Source organism: Lissotriton vulgaris, chromosome 12 (assembly GCF_964263255.1).
Source record: "Lissotriton vulgaris chromosome 12, aLisVul1.2, whole genome shotgun sequence".
Lineage (NCBI taxonomy): Eukaryota > Metazoa > Chordata > Amphibia > Caudata > Salamandridae > Lissotriton > Lissotriton vulgaris.
The window spans coordinates 491,544,022-491,569,344 of record NC_141700.1 but is presented as its reverse complement, the minus strand read 5'-3'; the positions used below and the strand labels follow the sequence as shown (position 1 = coordinate 491,569,344).

At 45.3% G+C, this 25,323-nt stretch overlaps 25 non-coding genes across 25 annotated transcripts; all 25 read right to left on the bottom strand.

Annotated features, from left to right (window-relative positions):
* Positions 1–889: 889 nt before the first annotated feature.
* Positions 890–1,004, bottom strand: LOC147677189 (U5 spliceosomal RNA). The gene has a single exon (XR_015303161.1). It is a non-coding gene; the product is annotated as a U5 spliceosomal RNA (small nuclear RNA).
* An 897-nt stretch (positions 1,005–1,901) lies between these two features.
* On the bottom strand, positions 1,902–2,016 carry LOC147677188 (U5 spliceosomal RNA). The gene has a single exon (XR_015302861.1). It is a non-coding gene; the product is annotated as a U5 spliceosomal RNA (small nuclear RNA).
* An 897-nt stretch (positions 2,017–2,913) lies between these two features.
* LOC147677187 (U5 spliceosomal RNA) lies at positions 2,914–3,028 on the bottom strand. The gene has a single exon (XR_015303159.1). It is a non-coding gene; the product is annotated as a U5 spliceosomal RNA (small nuclear RNA).
* An 897-nt stretch (positions 3,029–3,925) lies between these two features.
* Positions 3,926–4,040, bottom strand: LOC147677186 (U5 spliceosomal RNA). Its single transcript, XR_015303158.1, has one exon. It is a non-coding gene; the product is annotated as a U5 spliceosomal RNA (small nuclear RNA).
* An 897-nt stretch (positions 4,041–4,937) lies between these two features.
* Positions 4,938–5,052, bottom strand: LOC147677185 (U5 spliceosomal RNA). The gene has a single exon (XR_015303157.1). It is a non-coding gene; the product is annotated as a U5 spliceosomal RNA (small nuclear RNA).
* Positions 5,053–5,949: 897 nt separating this feature from the next.
* On the bottom strand, positions 5,950–6,064 carry LOC147677184 (U5 spliceosomal RNA). Its single transcript, XR_015302860.1, has one exon. It is a non-coding gene; the product is annotated as a U5 spliceosomal RNA (small nuclear RNA).
* Positions 6,065–6,961: 897 nt separating this feature from the next.
* On the bottom strand, positions 6,962–7,076 carry LOC147677183 (U5 spliceosomal RNA). Its single transcript, XR_015303156.1, has one exon. It is a non-coding gene; the product is annotated as a U5 spliceosomal RNA (small nuclear RNA).
* Positions 7,077–7,973: 897 nt separating this feature from the next.
* Positions 7,974–8,088, bottom strand: LOC147677182 (U5 spliceosomal RNA). Its single transcript, XR_015303155.1, has one exon. It is a non-coding gene; the product is annotated as a U5 spliceosomal RNA (small nuclear RNA).
* An 897-nt stretch (positions 8,089–8,985) lies between these two features.
* LOC147677181 (U5 spliceosomal RNA) lies at positions 8,986–9,100 on the bottom strand. Its single transcript, XR_015302859.1, has one exon. It is a non-coding gene; the product is annotated as a U5 spliceosomal RNA (small nuclear RNA).
* Positions 9,101–9,997: 897 nt separating this feature from the next.
* On the bottom strand, positions 9,998–10,112 carry LOC147677180 (U5 spliceosomal RNA). The gene has a single exon (XR_015303154.1). It is a non-coding gene; the product is annotated as a U5 spliceosomal RNA (small nuclear RNA).
* An 897-nt stretch (positions 10,113–11,009) lies between these two features.
* Positions 11,010–11,124, bottom strand: LOC147677179 (U5 spliceosomal RNA). The gene has a single exon (XR_015303153.1). It is a non-coding gene; the product is annotated as a U5 spliceosomal RNA (small nuclear RNA).
* Positions 11,125–12,021: 897 nt separating this feature from the next.
* Positions 12,022–12,136, bottom strand: LOC147677178 (U5 spliceosomal RNA). The gene has a single exon (XR_015303152.1). It is a non-coding gene; the product is annotated as a U5 spliceosomal RNA (small nuclear RNA).
* Positions 12,137–13,033: 897 nt separating this feature from the next.
* On the bottom strand, positions 13,034–13,148 carry LOC147677177 (U5 spliceosomal RNA). Its single transcript, XR_015302858.1, has one exon. It is a non-coding gene; the product is annotated as a U5 spliceosomal RNA (small nuclear RNA).
* Positions 13,149–14,045: 897 nt separating this feature from the next.
* On the bottom strand, positions 14,046–14,160 carry LOC147677176 (U5 spliceosomal RNA). The gene has a single exon (XR_015302856.1). It is a non-coding gene; the product is annotated as a U5 spliceosomal RNA (small nuclear RNA).
* Positions 14,161–15,057: 897 nt separating this feature from the next.
* Positions 15,058–15,172, bottom strand: LOC147677175 (U5 spliceosomal RNA). Its single transcript, XR_015303151.1, has one exon. It is a non-coding gene; the product is annotated as a U5 spliceosomal RNA (small nuclear RNA).
* Positions 15,173–16,069: 897 nt separating this feature from the next.
* On the bottom strand, positions 16,070–16,184 carry LOC147677174 (U5 spliceosomal RNA). The gene has a single exon (XR_015303150.1). It is a non-coding gene; the product is annotated as a U5 spliceosomal RNA (small nuclear RNA).
* Positions 16,185–17,081: 897 nt separating this feature from the next.
* LOC147677173 (U5 spliceosomal RNA) lies at positions 17,082–17,196 on the bottom strand. The gene has a single exon (XR_015303148.1). It is a non-coding gene; the product is annotated as a U5 spliceosomal RNA (small nuclear RNA).
* Positions 17,197–18,093: 897 nt separating this feature from the next.
* LOC147677172 (U5 spliceosomal RNA) lies at positions 18,094–18,208 on the bottom strand. Its single transcript, XR_015303147.1, has one exon. It is a non-coding gene; the product is annotated as a U5 spliceosomal RNA (small nuclear RNA).
* Positions 18,209–19,105: 897 nt separating this feature from the next.
* Positions 19,106–19,220, bottom strand: LOC147677171 (U5 spliceosomal RNA). The gene has a single exon (XR_015303146.1). It is a non-coding gene; the product is annotated as a U5 spliceosomal RNA (small nuclear RNA).
* Positions 19,221–20,117: 897 nt separating this feature from the next.
* Positions 20,118–20,232, bottom strand: LOC147677170 (U5 spliceosomal RNA). Its single transcript, XR_015302855.1, has one exon. It is a non-coding gene; the product is annotated as a U5 spliceosomal RNA (small nuclear RNA).
* An 897-nt stretch (positions 20,233–21,129) lies between these two features.
* On the bottom strand, positions 21,130–21,244 carry LOC147677169 (U5 spliceosomal RNA). Its single transcript, XR_015302854.1, has one exon. It is a non-coding gene; the product is annotated as a U5 spliceosomal RNA (small nuclear RNA).
* An 897-nt stretch (positions 21,245–22,141) lies between these two features.
* LOC147677168 (U5 spliceosomal RNA) lies at positions 22,142–22,256 on the bottom strand. Its single transcript, XR_015302782.1, has one exon. It is a non-coding gene; the product is annotated as a U5 spliceosomal RNA (small nuclear RNA).
* An 897-nt stretch (positions 22,257–23,153) lies between these two features.
* LOC147677167 (U5 spliceosomal RNA) lies at positions 23,154–23,268 on the bottom strand. The gene has a single exon (XR_015303145.1). It is a non-coding gene; the product is annotated as a U5 spliceosomal RNA (small nuclear RNA).
* An 897-nt stretch (positions 23,269–24,165) lies between these two features.
* LOC147677166 (U5 spliceosomal RNA) lies at positions 24,166–24,280 on the bottom strand. The gene has a single exon (XR_015303144.1). It is a non-coding gene; the product is annotated as a U5 spliceosomal RNA (small nuclear RNA).
* An 897-nt stretch (positions 24,281–25,177) lies between these two features.
* On the bottom strand, positions 25,178–25,292 carry LOC147677165 (U5 spliceosomal RNA). The gene has a single exon (XR_015303143.1). It is a non-coding gene; the product is annotated as a U5 spliceosomal RNA (small nuclear RNA).
* Between the last annotated feature and the right edge of the window lie 31 nt (positions 25,293–25,323).

Below are 25,323 nucleotides of genomic sequence, written 5' to 3'. Positions count from 1 at the left end.
ATGGCTCTCTGGGGGTTAGAGGCACCAGATCAAAGACCCTATCATTGCGAGGGTGAGGACCTGAGAGGTATTTGCAGCCTCTAAAAAAGAGGGCAAGAACTAGGCCGGTGAGGGAAACAGGATCAAACTTCAGAGTCTCTGCTCACAGCACAGAAAAGCAAAAAGGTGGGCAGTTCCAAGTGTCTGCCTGGGAATATGCAAATTCTTTTTGTACACACCTCAGCTCATTAGGAGGTGTCGGGGCTGCTGGGCAAGGGGAACGGGAAGCGTGAATCAGGCTTTCACTGAAGTGGCACTGTAGGACTTTCGTCCCCAACGATTTTACGCTTTCCCCACCATCCCTCCAATCGATAGGCTGTGAGCCACCACTGTTCTATGCAAATAGCCATGCACTTTAAGTCCCTTTTTCACACGTATTTTCATTAAAGCTGAATATATAAGTATAGATCTGTATAGGCTGGAGGCACATGAAACAAGACAAACGAGCCCCTTCAAGTGTACCTGAGAGGAATCTGACTCAGGATTGGCCACCCTCTAAGGGCACCCCAACAGGCACAAATAACGGGCAAGTCCTATGAAAAGCGCAGCATGACTCTTGGTGCCACCTTTTAAAAGGAGAGTGACGTCTGGCCTCTGGCAGCAGGAATGTTGAGAAAAGAGAAAATACACTGCCTGCTATCGTGCAGTTTCAAGATAGTCAAGGAAAAGCAATCTCATGCACTGCCCAAGCTCTTTCCCATGATGCACCTCTCCTACACTCTGTCTATGCAAATGAGCAAGCAGAGAGATCAGGAATAAAACACCAAGCTCATGTTCCCTTATAACAGTAGCAGACAACTCCTAAATATTCCCCAACTTCTAATGCTTTTCTTTTAAACAAATGATAAACAGCCTCACCTGTGGTAAGGCTTAAAAAAATTGAATAAACTCGTAAATGTTCCTCTCCACGGAAATCTTTAGTAAAAGGCGAAAGATTTTTTCGTTTTGAAGAGAAACCAGAGTAAGTTAGAATATGGCTCTCTGGGGGTTAGAGGCACCAGATCAAAGACCCTATCATTGCGAGGGTGAGGACCTGAGAGGTATTTGCAGCCTCTAAAAAAGAGGGCAAGAACTAGGCCGGTGAGGGAAACAGGATCAAACTTCAGAGTCTCTGCTCAAAGCACAGAAAAGCAAAAAGGTGGGCAGTTCCAAGTGTCTGCCTGGGAATATGCAAATTCTTTTTGTACACACCTCAGCTCATTAGGAGGTGTCGGGGCTGCTGGGCAAGGGGAACGGGAAGCGTGAATCAGGCTTTCACTGAAGTGGCACTGTAGGACTTTCGTCCCCAACGATTTTACGCTTTCCCCACCATCCCTCCAATCGATAGGCTGTGAGCCACCACTGTTCTATGCAAATAGCCATGCACTTTAAGTCCCTTTTTCACACGTATTTTCATTAAAGCTGAATATATAAGTATAGATCTGTCTAGGCTGGAGGCACATGAAACAAGACAAACGAGCCCCTTCAAGTGTACCTGAGAGGAATCTGACTCAGGATTGGCCACCCTCTAAGGGCACCCCAACAGGCACAAATAACGGGCAAGCCCTATGAAAAGCGCAGCATGACTCTTGGTGCCACCTTTTAAAAGGAGAGTGACGTCTGGCCTCTGGCAGCAGGAATGTTGAGAAAAGAGAAAATACACTGCCTGCTATCGTGCAGTTTCAAGATAGTCAAGGAAAAGCAATCTCATGCACTGCCCAAGCTCTTTCCCATGATGCACCTCTCCTACACTCTGTCTATGCAAATGAGCAAGCAGAGAGATCAGGAATAAAACACCAAGCTCATGTTCCCTTATAACAGTAGCAGACAACTCCTAAATATTCCCCAACTTCTAATGCTTTTCTTTTAAACAAATGATAAACAGCCTCACCTGTGGTAAGGCTTAAAAAAATTGAATAAACTCGTAAATGTTCCTCTACACGAAAATCTTTAGTAAAAGGCGAAAGATTTTTTCGTTTTGAAGAGAAACCAGAGTAAGTTAGAATATGGCTCTCTGGGGGTTAGAGGCACCAGATCAAAGACCCTATCATTGCGAGGGTGAGGACCTGAGAGGTATTTGCAGCCTCTAAAAAAGAGGGCAAGAACTAGGCCGGTGAGGGAAACAGGATCAAACTTCAGAGTCTCTGCTCAAAGCACAGAAAAGCAAAAAGGTGGGCAGTTCCAAGTGTCTGCCTGGGAATATGCAAATTCTTTTTGTACACACCTCAGCTCATTAGGAGGTGTCGGGGCTGCTGGGCAAGGGGAACGGGAAGCGTGAATCAGGCTTTCACTGAAGTGGCACTGTAGGACTTTCGTCCCCAACGATTTTACGCTTTCCCCACCATCCCTCCAATCGATAGGCTGTGAGCCACCACTGTTCTATGCAAATAGCCATGCACTTTAAGTCCCTTTTTCACACGTATTTTCATTAAAGCTGAATATATAAGTATAGATCTGTCTAGGCTGGAGGCACATGAAACAAGACAAACGAGCCCCTTCAAGTGTACCTGAGAGGAATCTGACTCAGGATTGGCCACCCTCTAAGGGCACCCCAACAGGCACAAATAACGGGCAAGCCCTATGAAAAGCGCAGCATGACTCTTGGTGCCACCTTTTAAAAGGAGAGTGACGTCTGGCCTCTGGCAGCAGGAATGTTGAGAAAAGAGAAAATACACTGCCTGCTATCGTGCAGTTTCAAGATAGTCAAGGAAAAGCAATCTCATGCACTGCCCAAGCTCTTTCCCATGATGCACCTCTCCTACACTCTGTCTATGCAAATGAGCAAGCAGAGAGATCAGGAATAAAACACCAAGCTCATGTTCCCTTATAACAGTAGCAGACAACTCCTAAATATTCCCCAACTTCTAATGCTTTTCTTTTAAACAAATGATAAACAGCCTCACCTGTGGTAAGGCTTAAAAAAATTGAATAAACTCGTAAATGTTCCTCTCCACGGAAATCTTTAGTAAAAGGCGAAAGATTTTTTCGTTTTGAAGAGAAACCAGAGTAAGTTAGAATATGGCTCTCTGGGGGTTAGAGGCACCAGATCAAAGACCCTATCATTGCGAGGGTGAGGACCTGAGAGGTATTTGCAGCCTCTAAAAAAGAGGGCAAGAACTAGGCCGGTGAGGGAAACAGGATCAAACTTCAGAGTCTCTGCTCACAGCACAGAAAAGCAAAAAGGTGGGCAGTTCCAAGTGTCTGCCTGGGAATATGCAAATTCTTTTTGTACACACCTCAGCTCATTAGGAGGTGTCGGGGCTGCTGGGCAAGGGGAACGGGAAGCGTGAATCAGGCTTTCACTGAAGTGGCACTGTAGGACTTTCGTCCCCAACGATTTTACGCTTTCCCCACCATCCCTCCAATCGATAGGCTGTGAGCCACCACTGTTCTATGCAAATAGCCATGCACTTTAAGTCCCTTTTTCACACGTATTTTCATTAAAGCTGAATATATAAGTATAGATCTGTCTAGGCTGGAGGCACATGAAACAAGACAAACGAGCCCCTTCAAGTGTACCTGAGAGGAATCTGACTCAGGATTGGCCACCCTCTAAGGGCACCCCAACAGGCACAAATAACGGGCAAGTCCTATGAAAAGCGCAGCATGACTCTTGGTGCCACCTTTTAAAAGGAGAGTGACGTCTGGCCTCTGGCAGCAGGAATGTTGAGAAAAGAGAAAATACACTGCCTGCTATCGTGCAGTTTCAAGATAGTCAAGGAAAAGCAATCTCATGCACTGCCCAAGCTCTTTCCCATGATGCACCTCTCCTACACTCTGTCTATGCAAATGAGCAAGCAGAGAGATCAGGAATAAAACACCAAGCTCATGTTCCCTTATAACAGTAGCAGACAACTCCTAAATATTCCCCAACTTCTAATGCTTTTCTTTTAAACAAATGATAAACAGCCTCACCTGTGGTAAGGCTTAAAAAAATTGAATAAACTCGTAAATGTTCCTCTCCACGGAAATCTTTAGTAAAAGGCGAAAGATTTTTTCGTTTTGAAGAGAAACCAGAGTAAGTTAGAATATGGCTCTCTGGGGGTTAGAGGCACCAGATCAAAGACCCTATCATTGCGAGGGTGAGGACCTGAGAGGTATTTGCAGCCTCTAAAAAAGAGGGCAAGAACTAGGCCGGTGAGGGAAACAGGATCAAACTTCAGAGTCTCTGCTCACAGCACAGAAAAGCAAAAAGGTGGGCAGTTCCAAGTGTCTGCCTGGGAATATGCAAATTCTTTTTGTACACACCTCAGCTCATTAGGAGGTGTCGGGGCTGCTGGGCAAGGGGAACGGGAAGCGTGAATCAGGCTTTCACTGAAGTGGCACTGTAGGACTTTCGTCCCCAACGATTTTACGCTTTCCCCACCATCCCTCCAATCGATAGGCTGTGAGCCACCACTGTTCTATGCAAATAGCCATGCACTTTAAGTCCCTTTTTCACACGTATTTTCATTAAAGCTGAATATATAAGTATAGATCTGTATAGGCTGGAGGCACATGAAACAAGACAAACGAGCCCCTTCAAGTGTACCTGAGAGGAATCTGACTCAGGATTGGCCACCCTCTAAGGGCACCCCAACAGGCACAAATAACGGGCAAGTCCTATGAAAAGCGCAGCATGACTCTTGGTGCCACCTTTTAAAAGGAGAGTGACGTCTGGCCTCTGGCAGCAGGAATGTTGAGAAAAGAGAAAATACACTGCCTGCTATCGTGCAGTTTCAAGATAGTCAAGGAAAAGCAATCTCATGCACTGCCCAAGCTCTTTCCCATGATGCACCTCTCCTACACTCTGTCTATGCAAATGAGCAAGCAGAGAGATCAGGAATAAAACACCAAGCTCATGTTCCCTTATAACAGTAGCAGACAACTCCTAAATATTCCCCAACTTCTAATGCTTTTCTTTTAAACAAATGATAAACAGCCTCACCTGTGGTAAGGCTTAAAAAAATTGAATAAACTCGTAAATGTTCCTCTCCACGGAAATCTTTAGTAAAAGGCGAAAGATTTTTTCGTTTTGAAGAGAAACCAGAGTAAGTTAGAATATGGCTCTCTGGGGGTTAGAGGCACCAGATCAAAGACCCTATCATTGCGAGGGTGAGGACCTGAGAGGTATTTGCAGCCTCTAAAAAAGAGGGCAAGAACTAGGCCGGTGAGGGAAACAGGATCAAACTTCAGAGTCTCTGCTCAAAGCACAGAAAAGCAAAAAGGTGGGCAGTTCCAAGTGTCTGCCTGGGAATATGCAAATTCTTTTTGTACACACCTCAGCTCATTAGGAGGTGTCGGGGCTGCTGGGCAAGGGGAACGGGAAGCGTGAATCAGGCTTTCACTGAAGTGGCACTGTAGGACTTTCGTCCCCAACGATTTTACGCTTTCCCCACCATCCCTCCAATCGATAGGCTGTGAGCCACCACTGTTCTATGCAAATAGCCATGCACTTTAAGTCCCTTTTTCACACGTATTTTCATTAAAGCTGAATATATAAGTATAGATCTGTCTAGGCTGGAGGCACATGAAACAAGACAAACGAGCCCCTTCAAGTGTACCTGAGAGGAATCTGACTCAGGATTGGCCACCCTCTAAGGGCACCCCAACAGGCACAAATAACGGGCAAGCCCTATGAAAAGCGCAGCATGACTCTTGGTGCCACCTTTTAAAAGGAGAGTGACGTCTGGCCTCTGGCAGCAGGAATGTTGAGAAAAGAGAAAATACACTGCCTGCTATCGTGCAGTTTCAAGATAGTCAAGGAAAAGCAATCTCATGCACTGCCCAAGCTCTTTCCCATGATGCACCTCTCCTACACTCTGTCTATGCAAATGAGCAAGCAGAGAGATCAGGAATAAAACACCAAGCTCATGTTCCCTTATAACAGTAGCAGACAACTCCTAAATATTCCCCAACTTCTAATGCTTTTCTTTTAAACAAATGATAAACAGCCTCACCTGTGGTAAGGCTTAAAAAAATTGAATAAACTCGTAAATGTTCCTCTACACGAAAATCTTTAGTAAAAGGCGAAAGATTTTTTCGTTTTGAAGAGAAACCAGAGTAAGTTAGAATATGGCTCTCTGGGGGTTAGAGGCACCAGATCAAAGACCCTATCATTGCGAGGGTGAGGACCTGAGAGGTATTTGCAGCCTCTAAAAAAGAGGGCAAGAACTAGGCCGGTGAGGGAAACAGGATCAAACTTCAGAGTCTCTGCTCAAAGCACAGAAAAGCAAAAAGGTGGGCAGTTCCAAGTGTCTGCCTGGGAATATGCAAATTCTTTTTGTACACACCTCAGCTCATTAGGAGGTGTCGGGGCTGCTGGGCAAGGGGAACGGGAAGCGTGAATCAGGCTTTCACTGAAGTGGCACTGTAGGACTTTCGTCCCCAACGATTTTACGCTTTCCCCACCATCCCTCCAATCGATAGGCTGTGAGCCACCACTGTTCTATGCAAATAGCCATGCACTTTAAGTCCCTTTTTCACACGTATTTTCATTAAAGCTGAATATATAAGTATAGATCTGTCTAGGCTGGAGGCACATGAAACAAGACAAACGAGCCCCTTCAAGTGTACCTGAGAGGAATCTGACTCAGGATTGGCCACCCTCTAAGGGCACCCCAACAGGCACAAATAACGGGCAAGCCCTATGAAAAGCGCAGCATGACTCTTGGTGCCACCTTTTAAAAGGAGAGTGACGTCTGGCCTCTGGCAGCAGGAATGTTGAGAAAAGAGAAAATACACTGCCTGCTATCGTGCAGTTTCAAGATAGTCAAGGAAAAGCAATCTCATGCACTGCCCAAGCTCTTTCCCATGATGCACCTCTCCTACACTCTGTCTATGCAAATGAGCAAGCAGAGAGATCAGGAATAAAACACCAAGCTCATGTTCCCTTATAACAGTAGCAGACAACTCCTAAATATTCCCCAACTTCTAATGCTTTTCTTTTAAACAAATGATAAACAGCCTCACCTGTGGTAAGGCTTAAAAAAATTGAATAAACTCGTAAATGTTCCTCTCCACGGAAATCTTTAGTAAAAGGCGAAAGATTTTTTCGTTTTGAAGAGAAACCAGAGTAAGTTAGAATATGGCTCTCTGGGGGTTAGAGGCACCAGATCAAAGACCCTATCATTGCGAGGGTGAGGACCTGAGAGGTATTTGCAGCCTCTAAAAAAGAGGGCAAGAACTAGGCCGGTGAGGGAAACAGGATCAAACTTCAGAGTCTCTGCTCACAGCACAGAAAAGCAAAAAGGTGGGCAGTTCCAAGTGTCTGCCTGGGAATATGCAAATTCTTTTTGTACACACCTCAGCTCATTAGGAGGTGTCGGGGCTGCTGGGCAAGGGGAACGGGAAGCGTGAATCAGGCTTTCACTGAAGTGGCACTGTAGGACTTTCGTCCCCAACGATTTTACGCTTTCCCCACCATCCCTCCAATCGATAGGCTGTGAGCCACCACTGTTCTATGCAAATAGCCATGCACTTTAAGTCCCTTTTTCACACGTATTTTCATTAAAGCTGAATATATAAGTATAGATCTGTATAGGCTGGAGGCACATGAAACAAGACAAACGAGCCCCTTCAAGTGTACCTGAGAGGAATCTGACTCAGGATTGGCCACCCTCTAAGGGCACCCCAACAGGCACAAATAACGGGCAAGTCCTATGAAAAGCGCAGCATGACTCTTGGTGCCACCTTTTAAAAGGAGAGTGACGTCTGGCCTCTGGCAGCAGGAATGTTGAGAAAAGAGAAAATACACTGCCTGCTATCGTGCAGTTTCAAGATAGTCAAGGAAAAGCAATCTCATGCACTGCCCAAGCTCTTTCCCATGATGCACCTCTCCTACACTCTGTCTATGCAAATGAGCAAGCAGAGAGATCAGGAATAAAACACCAAGCTCATGTTCCCTTATAACAGTAGCAGACAACTCCTAAATATTCCCCAACTTCTAATGCTTTTCTTTTAAACAAATGATAAACAGCCTCACCTGTGGTAAGGCTTAAAAAAATTGAATAAACTCGTAAATGTTCCTCTCCACGGAAATCTTTAGTAAAAGGCGAAAGATTTTTTCGTTTTGAAGAGAAACCAGAGTAAGTTAGAATATGGCTCTCTGGGGGTTAGAGGCACCAGATCAAAGACCCTATCATTGCGAGGGTGAGGACCTGAGAGGTATTTGCAGCCTCTAAAAAAGAGGGCAAGAACTAGGCCGGTGAGGGAAACAGGATCAAACTTCAGAGTCTCTGCTCAAAGCACAGAAAAGCAAAAAGGTGGGCAGTTCCAAGTGTCTGCCTGGGAATATGCAAATTCTTTTTGTACACACCTCAGCTCATTAGGAGGTGTCGGGGCTGCTGGGCAAGGGGAACGGGAAGCGTGAATCAGGCTTTCACTGAAGTGGCACTGTAGGACTTTCGTCCCCAACGATTTTACGCTTTCCCCACCATCCCTCCAATCGATAGGCTGTGAGCCACCACTGTTCTATGCAAATAGCCATGCACTTTAAGTCCCTTTTTCACACGTATTTTCATTAAAGCTGAATATATAAGTATAGATCTGTCTAGGCTGGAGGCACATGAAACAAGACAAACGAGCCCCTTCAAGTGTACCTGAGAGGAATCTGACTCAGGATTGGCCACCCTCTAAGGGCACCCCAACAGGCACAAATAACGGGCAAGCCCTATGAAAAGCGCAGCATGACTCTTGGTGCCACCTTTTAAAAGGAGAGTGACGTCTGGCCTCTGGCAGCAGGAATGTTGAGAAAAGAGAAAATACACTGCCTGCTATCGTGCAGTTTCAAGATAGTCAAGGAAAAGCAATCTCATGCACTGCCCAAGCTCTTTCCCATGATGCACCTCTCCTACACTCTGTCTATGCAAATGAGCAAGCAGAGAGATCAGGAATAAAACACCAAGCTCATGTTCCCTTATAACAGTAGCAGACAACTCCTAAATATTCCCCAACTTCTAATGCTTTTCTTTTAAACAAATGATAAACAGCCTCACCTGTGGTAAGGCTTAAAAAAATTGAATAAACTCGTAAATGTTCCTCTACACGAAAATCTTTAGTAAAAGGCGAAAGATTTTTTCGTTTTGAAGAGAAACCAGAGTAAGTTAGAATATGGCTCTCTGGGGGTTAGAGGCACCAGATCAAAGACCCTATCATTGCGAGGGTGAGGACCTGAGAGGTATTTGCAGCCTCTAAAAAAGAGGGCAAGAACTAGGCCGGTGAGGGAAACAGGATCAAACTTCAGAGTCTCTGCTCAAAGCACAGAAAAGCAAAAAGGTGGGCAGTTCCAAGTGTCTGCCTGGGAATATGCAAATTCTTTTTGTACACACCTCAGCTCATTAGGAGGTGTCGGGGCTGCTGGGCAAGGGGAACGGGAAGCGTGAATCAGGCTTTCACTGAAGTGGCACTGTAGGACTTTCGTCCCCAACGATTTTACGCTTTCCCCACCATCCCTCCAATCGATAGGCTGTGAGCCACCACTGTTCTATGCAAATAGCCATGCACTTTAAGTCCCTTTTTCACACGTATTTTCATTAAAGCTGAATATATAAGTATAGATCTGTCTAGGCTGGAGGCACATGAAACAAGACAAACGAGCCCCTTCAAGTGTACCTGAGAGGAATCTGACTCAGGATTGGCCACCCTCTAAGGGCACCCCAACAGGCACAAATAACGGGCAAGCCCTATGAAAAGCGCAGCATGACTCTTGGTGCCACCTTTTAAAAGGAGAGTGACGTCTGGCCTCTGGCAGCAGGAATGTTGAGAAAAGAGAAAATACACTGCCTGCTATCGTGCAGTTTCAAGATAGTCAAGGAAAAGCAATCTCATGCACTGCCCAAGCTCTTTCCCATGATGCACCTCTCCTACACTCTGTCTATGCAAATGAGCAAGCAGAGAGATCAGGAATAAAACACCAAGCTCATGTTCCCTTATAACAGTAGCAGACAACTCCTAAATATTCCCCAACTTCTAATGCTTTTCTTTTAAACAAATGATAAACAGCCTCACCTGTGGTAAGGCTTAAAAAAATTGAATAAACTCGTAAATGTTCCTCTCCACGGAAATCTTTAGTAAAAGGCGAAAGATTTTTTCGTTTTGAAGAGAAACCAGAGTAAGTTAGAATATGGCTCTCTGGGGGTTAGAGGCACCAGATCAAAGACCCTATCATTGCGAGGGTGAGGACCTGAGAGGTATTTGCAGCCTCTAAAAAAGAGGGCAAGAACTAGGCCGGTGAGGGAAACAGGATCAAACTTCAGAGTCTCTGCTCACAGCACAGAAAAGCAAAAAGGTGGGCAGTTCCAAGTGTCTGCCTGGGAATATGCAAATTCTTTTTGTACACACCTCAGCTCATTAGGAGGTGTCGGGGCTGCTGGGCAAGGGGAACGGGAAGCGTGAATCAGGCTTTCACTGAAGTGGCACTGTAGGACTTTCGTCCCCAACGATTTTACGCTTTCCCCACCATCCCTCCAATCGATAGGCTGTGAGCCACCACTGTTCTATGCAAATAGCCATGCACTTTAAGTCCCTTTTTCACACGTATTTTCATTAAAGCTGAATATATAAGTATAGATCTGTCTAGGCTGGAGGCACATGAAACAAGACAAACAAGCCCCTTCAAGTGTACCTGAGAGGAATCTGACTCAGGATTGGCCACCCTCTAAGGGCACCCCAACAGGCACAAATAACGGGCAAGTCCTATGAAAAGCGCAGCATGACTCTTGGTGCCACCTTTTAAAAGGAGAGTGACGTCTGGCCTCTGGCAGCAGGAATGTTGAGAAAAGAGAAAATACACTGCCTGCTATCGTGCAGTTTCAAGATAGTCAAGGAAAAGCAATCTCATGCACTGCCCAAGCTCTTTCCCATGATGCACCTCTCCTACACTCTGTCTATGCAAATGAGCAAGCAGAGAGATCAGGAATAAAACACCAAGCTCATGTTCCCTTATAACAGTAGCAGACAACTCCTAAATATTCCCCAACTTCTAATGCTTTTCTTTTAAACAAATGATAAACAGCCTCACCTGTGGTAAGGCTTAAAAAAATTGAATAAACTCGTAAATGTTCCTCTCCACGGAAATCTTTAGTAAAAGGCGAAAGATTTTTTCGTTTTGAAGAGAAACCAGAGTAAGTTAGAATATGGCTCTCTGGGGGTTAGAGGCACCAGATCAAAGACCCTATCATTGCGAGGGTGAGGACCTGAGAGGTATTTGCAGCCTCTAAAAAAGAGGGCAAGAACTAGGCCGGTGAGGGAAACAGGATCAAACTTCAGAGTCTCTGCTCACAGCACAGAAAAGCAAAAAGGTGGGCAGTTCCAAGTGTCTGCCTGGGAATATGCAAATTCTTTTTGTACACACCTCAGCTCATTAGGAGGTGTCGGGGCTGCTGGGCAAGGGGAACGGGAAGCGTGAATCAGGCTTTCACTGAAGTGGCACTGTAGGACTTTCGTCCCCAACGATTTTACGCTTTCCCCACCATCCCTCCAATCGATAGGCTGTGAGCCACCACTGTTCTATGCAAATAGCCATGCACTTTAAGTCCCTTTTTCACACGTATTTTCATTAAAGCTGAATATATAAGTATAGATCTGTATAGGCTGGAGGCACATGAAACCAGACAAACGAGCCCCTTCAAGTGTACCTGAGAGGAATCTGACTCAGGATTGGCCACCCTCTAAGGGCACCCCAAGAGGCACAAATAACGGGCAAGTCCTATGAAAAGCGCAGCATGACTCTTGGTGCCACCTTTTAAAAGGAGAGTGACGTCTGGCCTCTGGCAGCAGGAATGTTGAGAAAAGAGAAAATACACTGCCTGCTATCGTGCAGTTTCAAGATAGTCAAGGAAAAGCAATCTCATGCACTGCCCAAGCTCTTTCCCATGATGCACCTCTCCTACACTCTGTCTATGCAAATGAGCAAGCAGAGAGATCAGGAATAAAACACCAAGCTCATGTTCCCTTATAACAGTAGCAGACAACTCCTAAATATTCCCCAACTTCTAATGCTTTTCTTTTAAACAAATGATAAACAGCCTCACCTGTGGTAAGGCTTAAAAAAATTGAATAAACTCGTAAATGTTCCTCTCCACGGAAATCTTTAGTAAAAGGCGAAAGATTTTTTCGTTTTGAAGAGAAACCAGAGTAAGTTAGAATATGGCTCTCTGGGGGTTAGAGGCACCAGATCAAAGACCCTATCATTGCGAGGGTGAGGACCTGAGAGGTATTTGCAGCCTCTAAAAAAGAGGGCAAGAACTAGGCCGGTGAGGGAAACAGGATCAAACTTCAGAGTCTCTGCTCAAAGCACAGAAAAGCAAAAAGGTGGGCAGTTCCAAGTGTCTGCCTGGGAATATGCAAATTCTTTTTGTACACACCTCAGCTCATTAGGAGGTGTCGGGGCTGCTGGGCAAGGGGAACGGGAAGCGTGAATCAGGCTTTCACTGAAGTGGCACTGTAGGACTTTCGTCCCCAACGATTTTACGCTTTCCCCACCATCCCTCCAATCGATAGGCTGTGAGCCACCACTGTTCTATGCAAATAGCCATGCACTTTAAGTCCCTTTTTCACACGTATTTTCATTAAAGCTGAATATATAAGTATAGATCTGTCTAGGCTGGAGGCACATGAAACAAGACAAACGAGCCCCTTCAAGTGTACCTGAGAGGAATCTGACTCAGGATTGGCCACCCTCTAAGGGCACCCCAACAGGCACAAATAACGGGCAAGCCCTATGAAAAGCGCAGCATGACTCTTGGTGCCACCTTTTAAAAGGAGAGTGACGTCTGGCCTCTGGCAGCAGGAATGTTGAGAAAGGAGAAAATACACTGCCTGCTATCGTGCAGTTTCAAGATAGTCAAGGAAAAGCAATCTCATGCACTGCCCAAGCTCTTTCCCATGATGCACCTCTCCTACACTCTGTCTATGCCAATGAGCAAGCAGAGAGATCAGGAATAAAACACCAAGCTCATGTTCCCTTATAACAGTAGCAGACAACTCCTAAATATTCCCCAACTTCTAATGCTTTTCTTTTAAACAAATGATAAACAGCCTCACCTGTGGTAAGGCTTAAAAAAATTGAATAAACTCGTAAATGTTCCTCTACACGAAAATCTTTAGTAAAAGGCGAAAGATTTTTTCGTTTTGAAGAGAAACCAGAGTAAGTTAGAATATGGCTCTCTGGGGGTTAGAGGCACCAGATCAAAGACCCTATCATTGCGAGGGTGAGGACCTGAGAGGTATTTGCAGCCTCTAAAAAAGAGGGCAAGAACTAGGCCGGTGAGGGAAACAGGATCAAACTTCAGAGTCTCTGCTCAAAGCACAGAAAAGCAAAAAGGTGGGCAGTTCCAAGTGTCTGCCTGGGAATATGCAAATTCTTTTTGTACACACCTCAGCTCATTAGGAGGTGTCGGGGCTGCTGGGCAAGGGGAACGGGAAGCGTGAATCAGGCTTTCACTGAAGTGGCACTGTAGGACTTTCGTCCCCAACGATTTTACGCTTTCCCCACCATCCCTCCAATCGATAGGCTGTGAGCCACCACTGTTCTATGCAAATAGCCATGCACTTTAAGTCCCTTTTTCACACGTATTTTCATTAAAGCTGAATATATAAGTATAGATCTGTCTAGGCTGGAGGCACATGAAACAAGACAAACGAGCCCCTTCAAGTGTACCTGAGAGGAATCTGACTCAGGATTGGCCACCCTCTAAGGGCACCCCAACAGGCACAAATAACGGGCAAGCCCTATGAAAAGCGCAGCATGACTCTTGGTGCCACCTTTTAAAAGGAGAGTGACGTCTGGCCTCTGGCAGCAGGAATGTTGAGAAAAGAGAAAATACACTGCCTGCTATCGTGCAGTTTCAAGATAGTCAAGGAAAAGCAATCTCATGCACTGCCCAAGCTCTTTCCCATGATGCACCTCTCCTACACTCTGTCTATGCAAATGAGCAAGCAGAGAGATCAGGAATAAAACACCAAGCTCATGTTCCCTTATAACAGTAGCAGACAACTCCTAAATATTCCCCAACTTCTAATGCTTTTCTTTTAAACAAATGATAAACAGCCTCACCTGTGGTAAGGCTTAAAAAAATTGAATAAACTCGTAAATGTTCCTCTACACGAAAATCTTTAGTAAAAGGCGAAAGATTTTTTCGTTTTGAAGAGAAACCAGAGTAAGTTAGAATATGGCTCTCTGGGGGTTAGAGGCACCAGATCAAAGACCCTATCATTGCGAGGGTGAGGACCTGAGAGGTATTTGCAGCCTCTAAAAAAGAGGGCAAGAACTAGGCCGGTGAGGGAAACAGGATCAAACTTCAGAGTCTCTGCTCAAAGCACAGAAAAGCAAAAAGGTGGGCAGTTCCAAGTGTCTGCCTGGGAATATGCAAATTCTTTTTGTACACACCTCAGCTCATTAGGAGGTGTCGGGGCTGCTGGGCAAGGGGAACGGGAAGCGTGAATCAGGCTTTCACTGAAGTGGCACTGTAGGACTTTCGTCCCCAACGATTTTACGCTTTCCCCACCATCCCTCCAATCGATAGGCTGTGAGCCACCACTGTTCTATGCAAATAGCCATGCACTTTAAGTCCCTTTTTCACACGTATTTTCATTAAAGCTGAATATATAAGTATAGATCTGTATAGGCTGGAGGCACATGAAACAAGACAAACGAGCCCCTTCAAGTGTACCTGAGAGGAATCTGACTCAGGATTGGCCACCCTCTAAGGGCACCCCAACAGGCACAAATAACGGGCAAGTCCTATGAAAAGCGCAGCATGACTCTTGGTGCCACCTTTTAAAAGGAGAGTGACGTCTGGCCTCTGGCAGCAGGAATGTTGAGAAAAGAGAAAATACACTGCCTGCTATCGTGCAGTTTCAAGATAGTCAAGGAAAAGCAATCTCATGCACTGCCCAAGCTCTTTCCCATGATGCACCTCTCCTACACTCTGTCTATGCAAATGAGCAAGCAGAGAGATCAGGAATAAAACACCAAGCTCATGTTCCCTTATAAAAGTAGCAGACAACTCCTAAATATTCCCCAACTTCTAATGCTTTTCTTTTAAACAAATGATAAACAGCCTCACCTGTGGTAAGGCTTAAAAAAATTGAATAAACTCGTAAATGTTCCTCTCCACGGAAATCTTTAGTAAAAGGCGAAAGATTTTTTCGTTTTGAAGAGAAACCAGAGTAAGTTAGAATATGGCTCTCTGGGGGTTAGAGGCACCAGATCAAAGACCCTATCATTGCGAGGGTGAGGACCTGAGAGGTATTTGCAGCCTCTAAAAAAGAGGGCAAGAACTAGGCCGGTGAGGGAAACAGGATCAAACTTCAGAGTCTCTGCTCACAGCACAGAAAAGCAAAAAGGTGGGCAGTTCCAAGTGTCTGCCTGGGAATATGCAAATTCTTTTTGTACACACCTCAGCTCATTAGGAGGTGTCGGGGCTGCTGGGCAAGGGGAACGGGAAGCGTGAATCAGGCTTTCACTGAAGTGGCACTGTAGGACTTTCGTCCCCAACGATTTTACGCTTTCCCCACCATCCCTCCAATCGATAGGCTGTGAGCCACCACTGTTCTATGCAAATAGCCATGCACTTTAAGTCCCTTTTTCACACGTATTTTCATTAAAGCTGAATATATAAGTATAGATCTGTCTAGGCTGGAGGCACATGAAACAAGACAAACGAGCCCCTTCAAGTGTACCTGAGAGGAATCTGACTCAGGATTGGCCACCCTCTAAGGGCACCCCAACAGGCACAAATAACGGGCAAGTCCTATGAAAAGCGCAGCATGACTCTTGGTGCCACCTTTTAAAAGGAGAGTGACGTCTGGCCTCTGGCAGCAGGAATGTTGAGAAAAGAGAAAATACACTGCCTGCTATCGTGCAGTTTCAAGATAGTCAAGGAAAAGCAATCTCATGCACTGCCCAAGCTCTTTCCCATGATGCACCTCTCCTACACTCTGTCTATGCAAATGAGCAAGCAGAGAGATCAGGAATAAAACACCAAGCTCATGTTCCCTTATAACAGTAGCAGACAACTCCTAAATATTCCCCAACTTCTAATGCTTTTCTTTTAAACAAATGATAAACAGCCTCACCTGTGGTAAGGCTTAAAAAAATTGAATAAACTCGTAAATGTTCCTCTCCACGGAAATCTTTAGTAAAAGGCGAAAGATTTTTTCGTTTTGAAGAGAAACCAGAGTAAGTTAGAATATGGCTCTCTGGGGGTTAGAGGCACCAGATCAAAGACCCTATCATTGCGAGGGTGAGGACCTGAGAGGTATTTGCAGCCTCTAAAAAAGAGGGCAAGAACTAGGCCGGTGAGGGAAACAGGATCAAACTTCAGAGTCTCTGCTCACAGCACAGAAAAGCAAAAAGGTGGGCAGTTCCAAGTGTCTGCCTGGGAATATGCAAATTCTTTTTGTACACACCTCAGCTCATTAGGAGGTGTCGGGGCTGCTGGGCAAGGGGAACGGGAAGCGTGAATCAGGCTTTCACTGAAGTGGCACTGTAGGACTTTCGTCCCCAACGATTTTACGCTTTCCCCACCATCCCTCCAATCGATAGGCTGTGAGCCACCACTGTTCTATGCAAATAGCCATGCACTTTAAGTCCCTTTTTCACACGTATTTTCATTAAAGCTGAATATATAAGTATAGATCTGTCTAGGCTGGAGGCACATGAAACAAGACAAACAAGCCCCTTCAAGTGTACCTGAGAGGAATCTGACTCAGGATTGGCCACCCTCTAAGGGCACCCCAACAGGCACAAATAACGGGCAAGTCCTATGAAAAGCGCAGCATGACTCTTGGTGCCACCTTTTAAAAGGAGAGTGACGTCTGGCCTCTGGCAGCAGGAATGTTGAGAAAAGAGAAAATACACTGCCTGCTATCGTGCAGTTTCAAGATAGTCAAGGAAAAGCAATCTCATGCACTGCCCAAGCTCTTTCCCATGATGCACCTCTCCTACACTCTGTCTATGCAAATGAGCAAGCAGAGAGATCAGGAATAAAACACCAAGCTCATGTTCCCTTATAACAGTAGCAGACAACTCCTAAATATTCCCCAACTTCTAATGCTTTTCTTTTAAACAAATGATAAACAGCCTCACCTGTGGTAAGGCTTAAAAAAATTGAATAAACTCGTAAATGTTCCTCTCCACGGAAATCTTTAGTAAAAGGCGAAAGATTTTTTCGTTTTGAAGAGAAACCAGAGTAAGTTAGAATATGGCTCTCTGGGGGTTAGAGGCACCAGATCAAAGACCCTATCATTGCGAGGGTGAGGACCTGAGAGGTATTTGCAGCCTCTAAAAAAGAGGGCAAGAACTAGGCCGGTGAGGGAAACAGGATCAAACTTCAGAGTCTCTGCTCACAGCACAGAAAAGCAAAAAGGTGGGCAGTTCCAAGTGTCTGCCTGGGAATATGCAAATTCTTTTTGTACACACCTCAGCTCATTAGGAGGTGTCGGGGCTGCTGGGCAAGGGGAACGGGAAGCGTGAATCAGGCTTTCACTGAAGTGGCACTGTAGGACTTTCGTCCCCAACGATTTTACGCTTTCCCCACCATCCCTCCAATCGATAGGCTGTGAGCCACCACTGTTCTATGCAAATAGCCATGCACTTTAAGTCCCTTTTTCACACGTATTTTCATTAAAGCTGAATATATAAGTATAGATCTGTCTAGGCTGGAGGCACATGAAACAAGACAAACAAGCCCCTTCAAGTGTACCTGAGAGGAATCTGACTCAGGATTGGCCACCCTCTAAGGGCACCCCAACAGGCACAAATAACGGGCAAGTCCTATGAAAAGCGCAGCATGACTCTTGGTGCCACCTTTTAAAAGGAGAGTGACGTCTGGCCTCTGGCAGCAGGAATGTTGAGAAAAGAGAAAATACACTGCCTGCTATCGTGCAGTTTCAAGATAGTCAAGGAAAAGCAATCTCATGCACTGCCCAAGCTCTTTCCCATGATGCACCTCTCCTACACTCTGTCTATGCAAATGAGCAAGCAGAGAGATCAGGAATAAAACACCAAGCTCATGTTCCCTTATAACAGTAGCAGACAACTCCTAAATATTCCCCAACTTCTAATGCTTTTCTTTTAAACAAATGATAAACAGCCTCACCTGTGGTAAGGCTTAAAAAAATTGAATAAACTCGTAAATGTTCCTCTCCACGGAAATCTTTAGTAAAAGGCGAAAGATTTTTTCGTTTTGAAGAGAAACCAGAGTAAGTTAGAATATGGCTCTCTGGGGGTTAGAGGCACCAGATCAAAGACCCTATCATTGCGAGGGTGAGGACCTGAGAGGTATTTGCAGCCTCTAAAAAAGAGGGCAAGAACTAGGCCGGTGAGGGAAACAGGATCAAACTTCAGAGTCTCTGCTCACAGCACAGAAAAGCAAAAAGGTGGGCAGTTCCAAGTGTCTGCCTGGGAATATGCAAATTCTTTTTGTACACACCTCAGCTCATTAGGAGGTGTCGGGGCTGCTGGGCAAGGGGAACGGGAAGCGTGAATCAGGCTTTCACTGAAGTGGCACTGTAGGACTTTCGTCCCCAACGATTTTACGCTTTCCCCACCATCCCTCCAATCGATAGGCTGTGAGCCACCACTGTTCTATGCAAATAGCCATGCACTTTAAGTCCCTTTTTCACACGTATTTTCATTAAAGCTGAATATATAAGTATAGATCTGTATAGGCTGGAGGCACATGAAACCAGACAAACGAGCCCCTTCAAGTGTACCTGAGAGGAATCTGACTCAGGATTGGCCACCCTCTAAGGGCACCCCAAGAGGCACAAATAACGGGCAAGTCCTATGAAAAGCGCAGCATGACTCTTGGTGCCACCTTTTAAAAGGAGAGTGACGTCTGGCCTCTGGCAGCAGGAATGTTGAGAAAAGAGAAAATACACTGCCTGCTATCGTGCAGTTTCAAGATAGTCAAGGAAAAGCAATCTCATGCACTGCCCAAGCTCTTTCCCATGATGCACCTCTCCTACACTCTGTCTATGCAAATGAGCAAGCAGAGAGATCAGGAATAAAACACCAAGCTCATGTTCCCTTATAACAGTAGCAGACAACTCCTAAATATTCCCCAACTTCTAATGCTTTTCTTTTAAACAAATGATAAACAGCCTCACCTGTGGTAAGGCTTAAAAAAATTGAATAAACTCGTAAATGTTCCTCTCCACGGAAATCTTTAGTAAAAGGCGAAAGATTTTTTCGTTTTGAAGAGAAACCAGAGTAAGTTAGAATATGGCTCTCTGGGGGTTAGAGGCACCAGATCAAAGACCCTATCATTGCGAGGGTGAGGACCTGAGAGGTATTTGCAGCCTCTAAAAAAGAGGGCAAGAACTAGGCCGGTGAGGGAAACAGGATCAAACTTCAGAGTCTCTGCTCAAAGCACAGAAAAGCAAAAAGGTGGGCAGTTCCAAGTGTCTGCCTGGGAATATGCAAATTCTTTTTGTACACACCTCAGCTCATTAGGAGGTGTCGGGGCTGCTGGGCAAGGGGAACGGGAAGCGTGAATCAGGCTTTCACTGAAGTGGCACTGTAGGACTTTCGTCCCCAACGATTTTACGCTTTCCCCACCATCCCTCCAATCGATAGGCTGTGAGCCACCACTGTTCTATGCAAATAGCCATGCACTTTAAGTCCCTTTTTCACACGTATTTTCATTAAAGCTGAATATATAAGTATAGATCTGTCTAGGCTGGAGGCACATGAAACAAGACAAACGAGCCCCTTCAAGTGTACCTGAGAGGAATCTGACTCAGGATTGGCCACCCTCTAAGGGCACCCCAACAGGCACAAATAACGGGCAAGCCCTATGAAAAGCGCAGCATGACTCTTGGTGCCACCTTTTAAAAGGAGAGTGACGTCTGGCCTCTGGCAGCAGGAATGTTGAGAAAGGAGAAAATACACTGCCTGCTATCGTGCAGTTTCAAGATAGTCAAGGAAAAGCAATCTCATGCACTGCCCAAGCTCTTTCCCATGATGCACCTCTCCTACACTCTGTCTATGCAAATGAGCAAGCAGAGAGATCAGGAATAAAACACCAAGCTCATGTTCCCTTATAACAGTAGCAGACAACTCCTAAATATTCCCCAACTTCTAATGCTTTTCTTTTAAACAAATGATAAACAGCCTCACCTGTGGTAAGGCTTAAAAAAATTGAATAAACTCGTAAATGTTCCTCTACACGAAAATCTTTAGTAAAAGGCGAAAGATTTTTTCGTTTTGAAGAGAAACCAGAGTAAGTTAGAATATGGCTCTCTGGGGGTTAGAGGCACCAGATCAAAGACCCTATCATTGCGAGGGTGAGGACCTGAGAGGTATTTGCAGCCTCTAAAAAAGAGGGCAAGAACTAGGCCGGTGAGGGAAACAGGATCAAACTTCAGAGTCTCTGCTCAAAGCACAGAAAAGCAAAAAGGTGGGCAGTTCCAAGTGTCTGCCTGGGAATATGCAAATTCTTTTTGTACACACCTCAGCTCATTAGGAGGTGTCGGGGCTGCTGGGCAAGGGGAACGGGAAGCGTGAATCAGGCTTTCACTGAAGTGGCACTGTAGGACTTTCGTCCCCAACGATTTTACGCTTTCCCCACCATCCCTCCAATCGATAGGCTGTGAGCCACCACTGTTCTATGCAAATAGCCATGCACTTTAAGTCCCTTTTTCACACGTATTTTCATTAAAGCTGAATATATAAGTATAGATCTGTCTAGGCTGGAGGCACATGAAACAAGACAAACGAGCCCCTTCAAGTGTACCTGAGAGGAATCTGACTCAGGATTGGCCACCCTCTAAGGGCACCCCAACAGGCACAAATAACGGGCAAGCCCTATGAAAAGCGCAGCATGACTCTTGGTGCCACCTTTTAAAAGGAGAGTGACGTCTGGCCTCTGGCAGCAGGAATGTTGAGAAAAGAGAAAATACACTGCCTGCTATCGTGCAGTTTCAAGATAGTCAAGGAAAAGCAATCTCATGCACTGCCCAAGCTCTTTCCCATGATGCACCTCTCCTACACTCTGTCTATGCAAATGAGCAAGCAGAGAGATCAGGAATAAAACACCAAGCTCATGTTCCCTTATAACAGTAGCAGACAACTCCTAAATATTCCCCAACTTCTAATGCTTTTCTTTTAAACAAATGATAAACAGCCTCACCTGTGGTAAGGCTTAAAAAAATTGAATAAACTCGTAAATGTTCCTCTACACGAAAATCTTTAGTAAAAGGCGAAAGATTTTTTCGTTTTGAAGAGAAACCAGAGTAAGTTAGAATATGGCTCTCTGGGGGTTAGAGGCACCAGATCAAAGACCCTATCATTGCGAGGGTGAGGACCTGAGAGGTATTTGCAGCCTCTAAAAAAGAGGGCAAGAACTAGGCCGGTGAGGGAAACAGGATCAAACTTCAGAGTCTCTGCTCAAAGCACAGAAAAGCAAAAAGGTGGGCAGTTCCAAGTGTCTGCCTGGGAATATGCAAATTCTTTTTGTACACACCTCAGCTCATTAGGAGGTGTCGGGGCTGCTGGGCAAGGGGAACGGGAAGCGTGAATCAGGCTTTCACTGAAGTGGCACTGTAGGACTTTCGTCCCCAACGATTTTACGCTTTCCCCACCATCCCTCCAATCGATAGGCTGTGAGCCACCACTGTTCTATGCAAATAGCCATGCACTTTAAGTCCCTTTTTCACACGTATTTTCATTAAAGCTGAATATATAAGTATAGATCTGTATAGGCTGGAGGCACATGAAACAAGACAAACGAGCCCCTTCAAGTGTACCTGAGAGGAATCTGACTCAGGATTGGCCACCCTCTAAGGGCACCCCAACAGGCACAAATAACGGGCAAGTCCTATGAAAAGCGCAGCATGACTCTTGGTGCCACCTTTTAAAAGGAGAGTGACGTCTGGCCTCTGGCAGCAGGAATGTTGAGAAAAGAGAAAATACACTGCCTGCTATCGTGCAGTTTCAAGATAGTCAAGGAAAAGCAATCTCATGCACTGCCCAAGCTCTTTCCCATGATGCACCTCTCCTACACTCTGTCTATGCAAATGAGCAAGCAGAGAGATCAGGAATAAAACACCAAGCTCATGTTCCCTTATAAAAGTAGCAGACAACTCCTAAATATTCCCCAACTTCTAATGCTTTTCTTTTAAACAAATGATAAACAGCCTCACCTGTGGTAAGGCTTAAAAAAATTGAATAAACTCGTAAATGTTCTTCTCCACGGAAATCTTTAGTAAAAGGCGAAAGATTTTTTCGTTTTGAAGAGAAACCAGAGTAAGTTAGAATATGGCTCTCTGGGGGTTAGAGGCACCAGATCAAAGACCCTATCATTGCGAGGGTGAGGACCTGAGAGGTATTTGCAGCCTCTAAAAAAGAGGGCAAGAACTAGGCCGGTGAGGGAAACAGGATCAAACTTCAGAGTCTCTGCTCACAGCACAGAAAAGCAAAAAGGTGGGCAGTTCCAAGTGTCTGCCTGGGAATATGCAAATTCTTTTTGTACACACCTCAGCTCATTAGGAGGTGTCGGGGCTGCTGGGCAAGGGGAACGGGAAGCGTGAATCAGGCTTTCACTGAAGTGGCACTGTAGGACTTTCGTCCCCAACGATTTTACGCTTTCCCCACCATCCCTCCAATCGATAGGCTGTGAGCCACCACTGTTCTATGCAAATAGCCATGCACTTTAAGTCCCTTTTTCACACGTATTTTCATTAAAGCTGAATATATAAGTATAGATCTGTCTAGGCTGGAGGCACATGAAACAAGACAAACGAGCCCCTTCAAGTGTACCTGAGAGGAATCTGACTCAGGATTGGCCACCCTCTAAGGGCACCCCAACAGGCACAAATAACGGGCAAGTCCTATGAAAAGCGCAGCATGACTCTTGGTGCCACCTTTTAAAAGGAGAGTGACGTCTGGCCTCTGGCAGCAGGAATGTTGAGAAAAGAGAAAATACACTGCCTGCTATCGTGCAGTTTCAAGATAGTCAAGGAAAAGCAATCTCATGCACTGCCCAAGCTCTTTCCCATGATGCACCTCTCCTACACTCTGTCTATGCAAATGAGCAAGCAGAGAGATCAGGAATAAAACACCAAGCTCATGTTCCCTTATAACAGTAGCAGACAACTCCTAAATATTCCCCAACTTCTAATGCTTTTCTTTTAAACAAATGATAAACAGCCTCACCTGTGGTAAGGCTTAAAAAAATTGAATAAACTCGTAAATGTTCCTCTCCACGGAAATCTTTAGTAAAAGGCGAAAGATTTTTTCGTTTTGAAGAGAAACCAGAGTAAGTTAGAATATGGCTCTCTGGGGGTTAGAGGCACCAGATCAAAGACCCTATCATTGCGAGGGTGAGGACCTGAGAGGTATTTGCAGCCTCTAAAAAAGAGGGCAAGAACTAGGCCGGTGAGGGAAACAGGATCAAACTTCTGAGTCTCTGCTCACAGCACAGAAAAGCAAAAAGGTGGGCAGTTCCAAGTGTCTGCCTGGGAATATGCAAATTCTTTTTGTACACACCTCAGCTCATTAGGAGGTGTCGGGGCTGCTGGGCAAGGGGAACGGGAAGCGTGAATCAGGCTTTCACTGAAGTGGCACTGTAGGACTTTCGTCCCCAACGATTTTACGCTTTCCCCACCATCCCTCCAATCGATAGGCTGTGAGCCACCACTGTTCTATGCAAATAGCCATGCACTTTAAGTCCCTTTTTCACACGTATTTTCATTAAAGCTGAATATATAAGTATAGATCTGTCTAGGCTGGAGGCACATGAAACAAGACAAACGAGCCCCTTCAAGTGTACCTGAGAGGAATCTGACTCAGGATTGGCCACCCTCTAAGGGCACCCCAACAGGCACAAATAACGGGCAAGTCCTATGAAAAGCGCAGCATGACTCTTGGTGCCACCTTTTAAAAGGAGAGTGACGTCTGGCCTCTGGCAGCAGGAATGTTGAGAAAAGAGAAAATACACTGCCTGCTATCGTGCAGTTTCAAGATAGTCAAGGAAAAGCAATCTCATGCACTGCCCAAGCTCTTTCCCATGATGCACCTCTCCTACACTCTGTCTATGCAAATGAGCAAGCAGAGAGATCAGGAATAAAACACCAAGCTCATGTTCCCTTATAACAGTAGCAGACAACTCCTAAATATTCCCCAACTTCTAATGCTTTTCTTTTAAACAAATGATAAACAGCCTCACCTGTGGTAAGGCTTAAAAAAATTGAATAAACTCGTAAATGTTCCTCTCCACGGAAATCTTTAGTAAAAGGCGAAAGATTTTTTCGTTTTGAAGAGAAACCAGAGTAAGTTAGAATATGGCTCTCTGGGGGTTAGAGGCACCAGATCAAAGACCCTATCATTGCGAGGGTGAGGACCTGAGAGGTATTTGCAGCCTCTAAAAAAGAGGGCAAGAACTAGGCCGGTGAGGGAAACAGGATCAAACTTCAGAGTCTCTGCTCACAGCACAGAAAAGCAAAAAGGTGGGCAGTTCCAAGTGTCTGCCTGGGAATATGCAAATTCTTTTTGTACACACCTCAGCTCATTAGGAGGTGTCGGGGCTGCTGGGCAAGGGGAACGGGAAGCGTGAATCAGGCTTTCACTGAAGTGGCACTGTAGGACTTTCGTCCCCAACGATTTTACGCTTTCCCCACCATCCCTCCAATCGATAGGCTGTGAGCCACCACTGTTCTATGCAAATAGCCATGCACTTTAAGTCCCTTTTTCACACGTATTTTCATTAAAGCTGAATATATAAGTATAGATCTGTCTAGGCTGGAGGCACATGAAACAAGACAAACGAGCCCCTTCAAGTGTACCTGAGAGGAATCTGACTCAGGATTGGCCACCCTCTAAGGGCACCCCAACAGGCACAAATAACGGGCAAGTCCTATGAAAAGCGCAGCATGACTCTTGGTGCCACCTTTTAAAAGGAGAGTGACGTCTGGCCTCTGGCAGCAGGAATGTTGAGAAAAGAGAAAATACACTGCCTGCTATCGTGCAGTTTCAAGATAGTCAAGGAAAAGCAATCTCATGCACTGCCCAAGCTCTTTCCCATGATGCACCTCTCCTACACTCTGTCTATGCAAATGAGCAAGCAGAGAGATCAGGAATAAAACACCAAGCTCATGTTCCCTTATAACAGTAGCAGACAACTCCTAAATATTCCCCAACTTCTAATGCTTTTCTTTTAAACAAATGATAAACAGCCTCACCTGTGGTAAGGCTTAAAAAAATTGAATAAACTCGTAAATGTTCCTCTCCACGGAAATCTTTAGTAAAAGGCGAAAGATTTTTTCGTTTTGAAGAGAAACCAGAGTAAGTTAGAATATGGCTCTCTGGGGGTTAGAGGC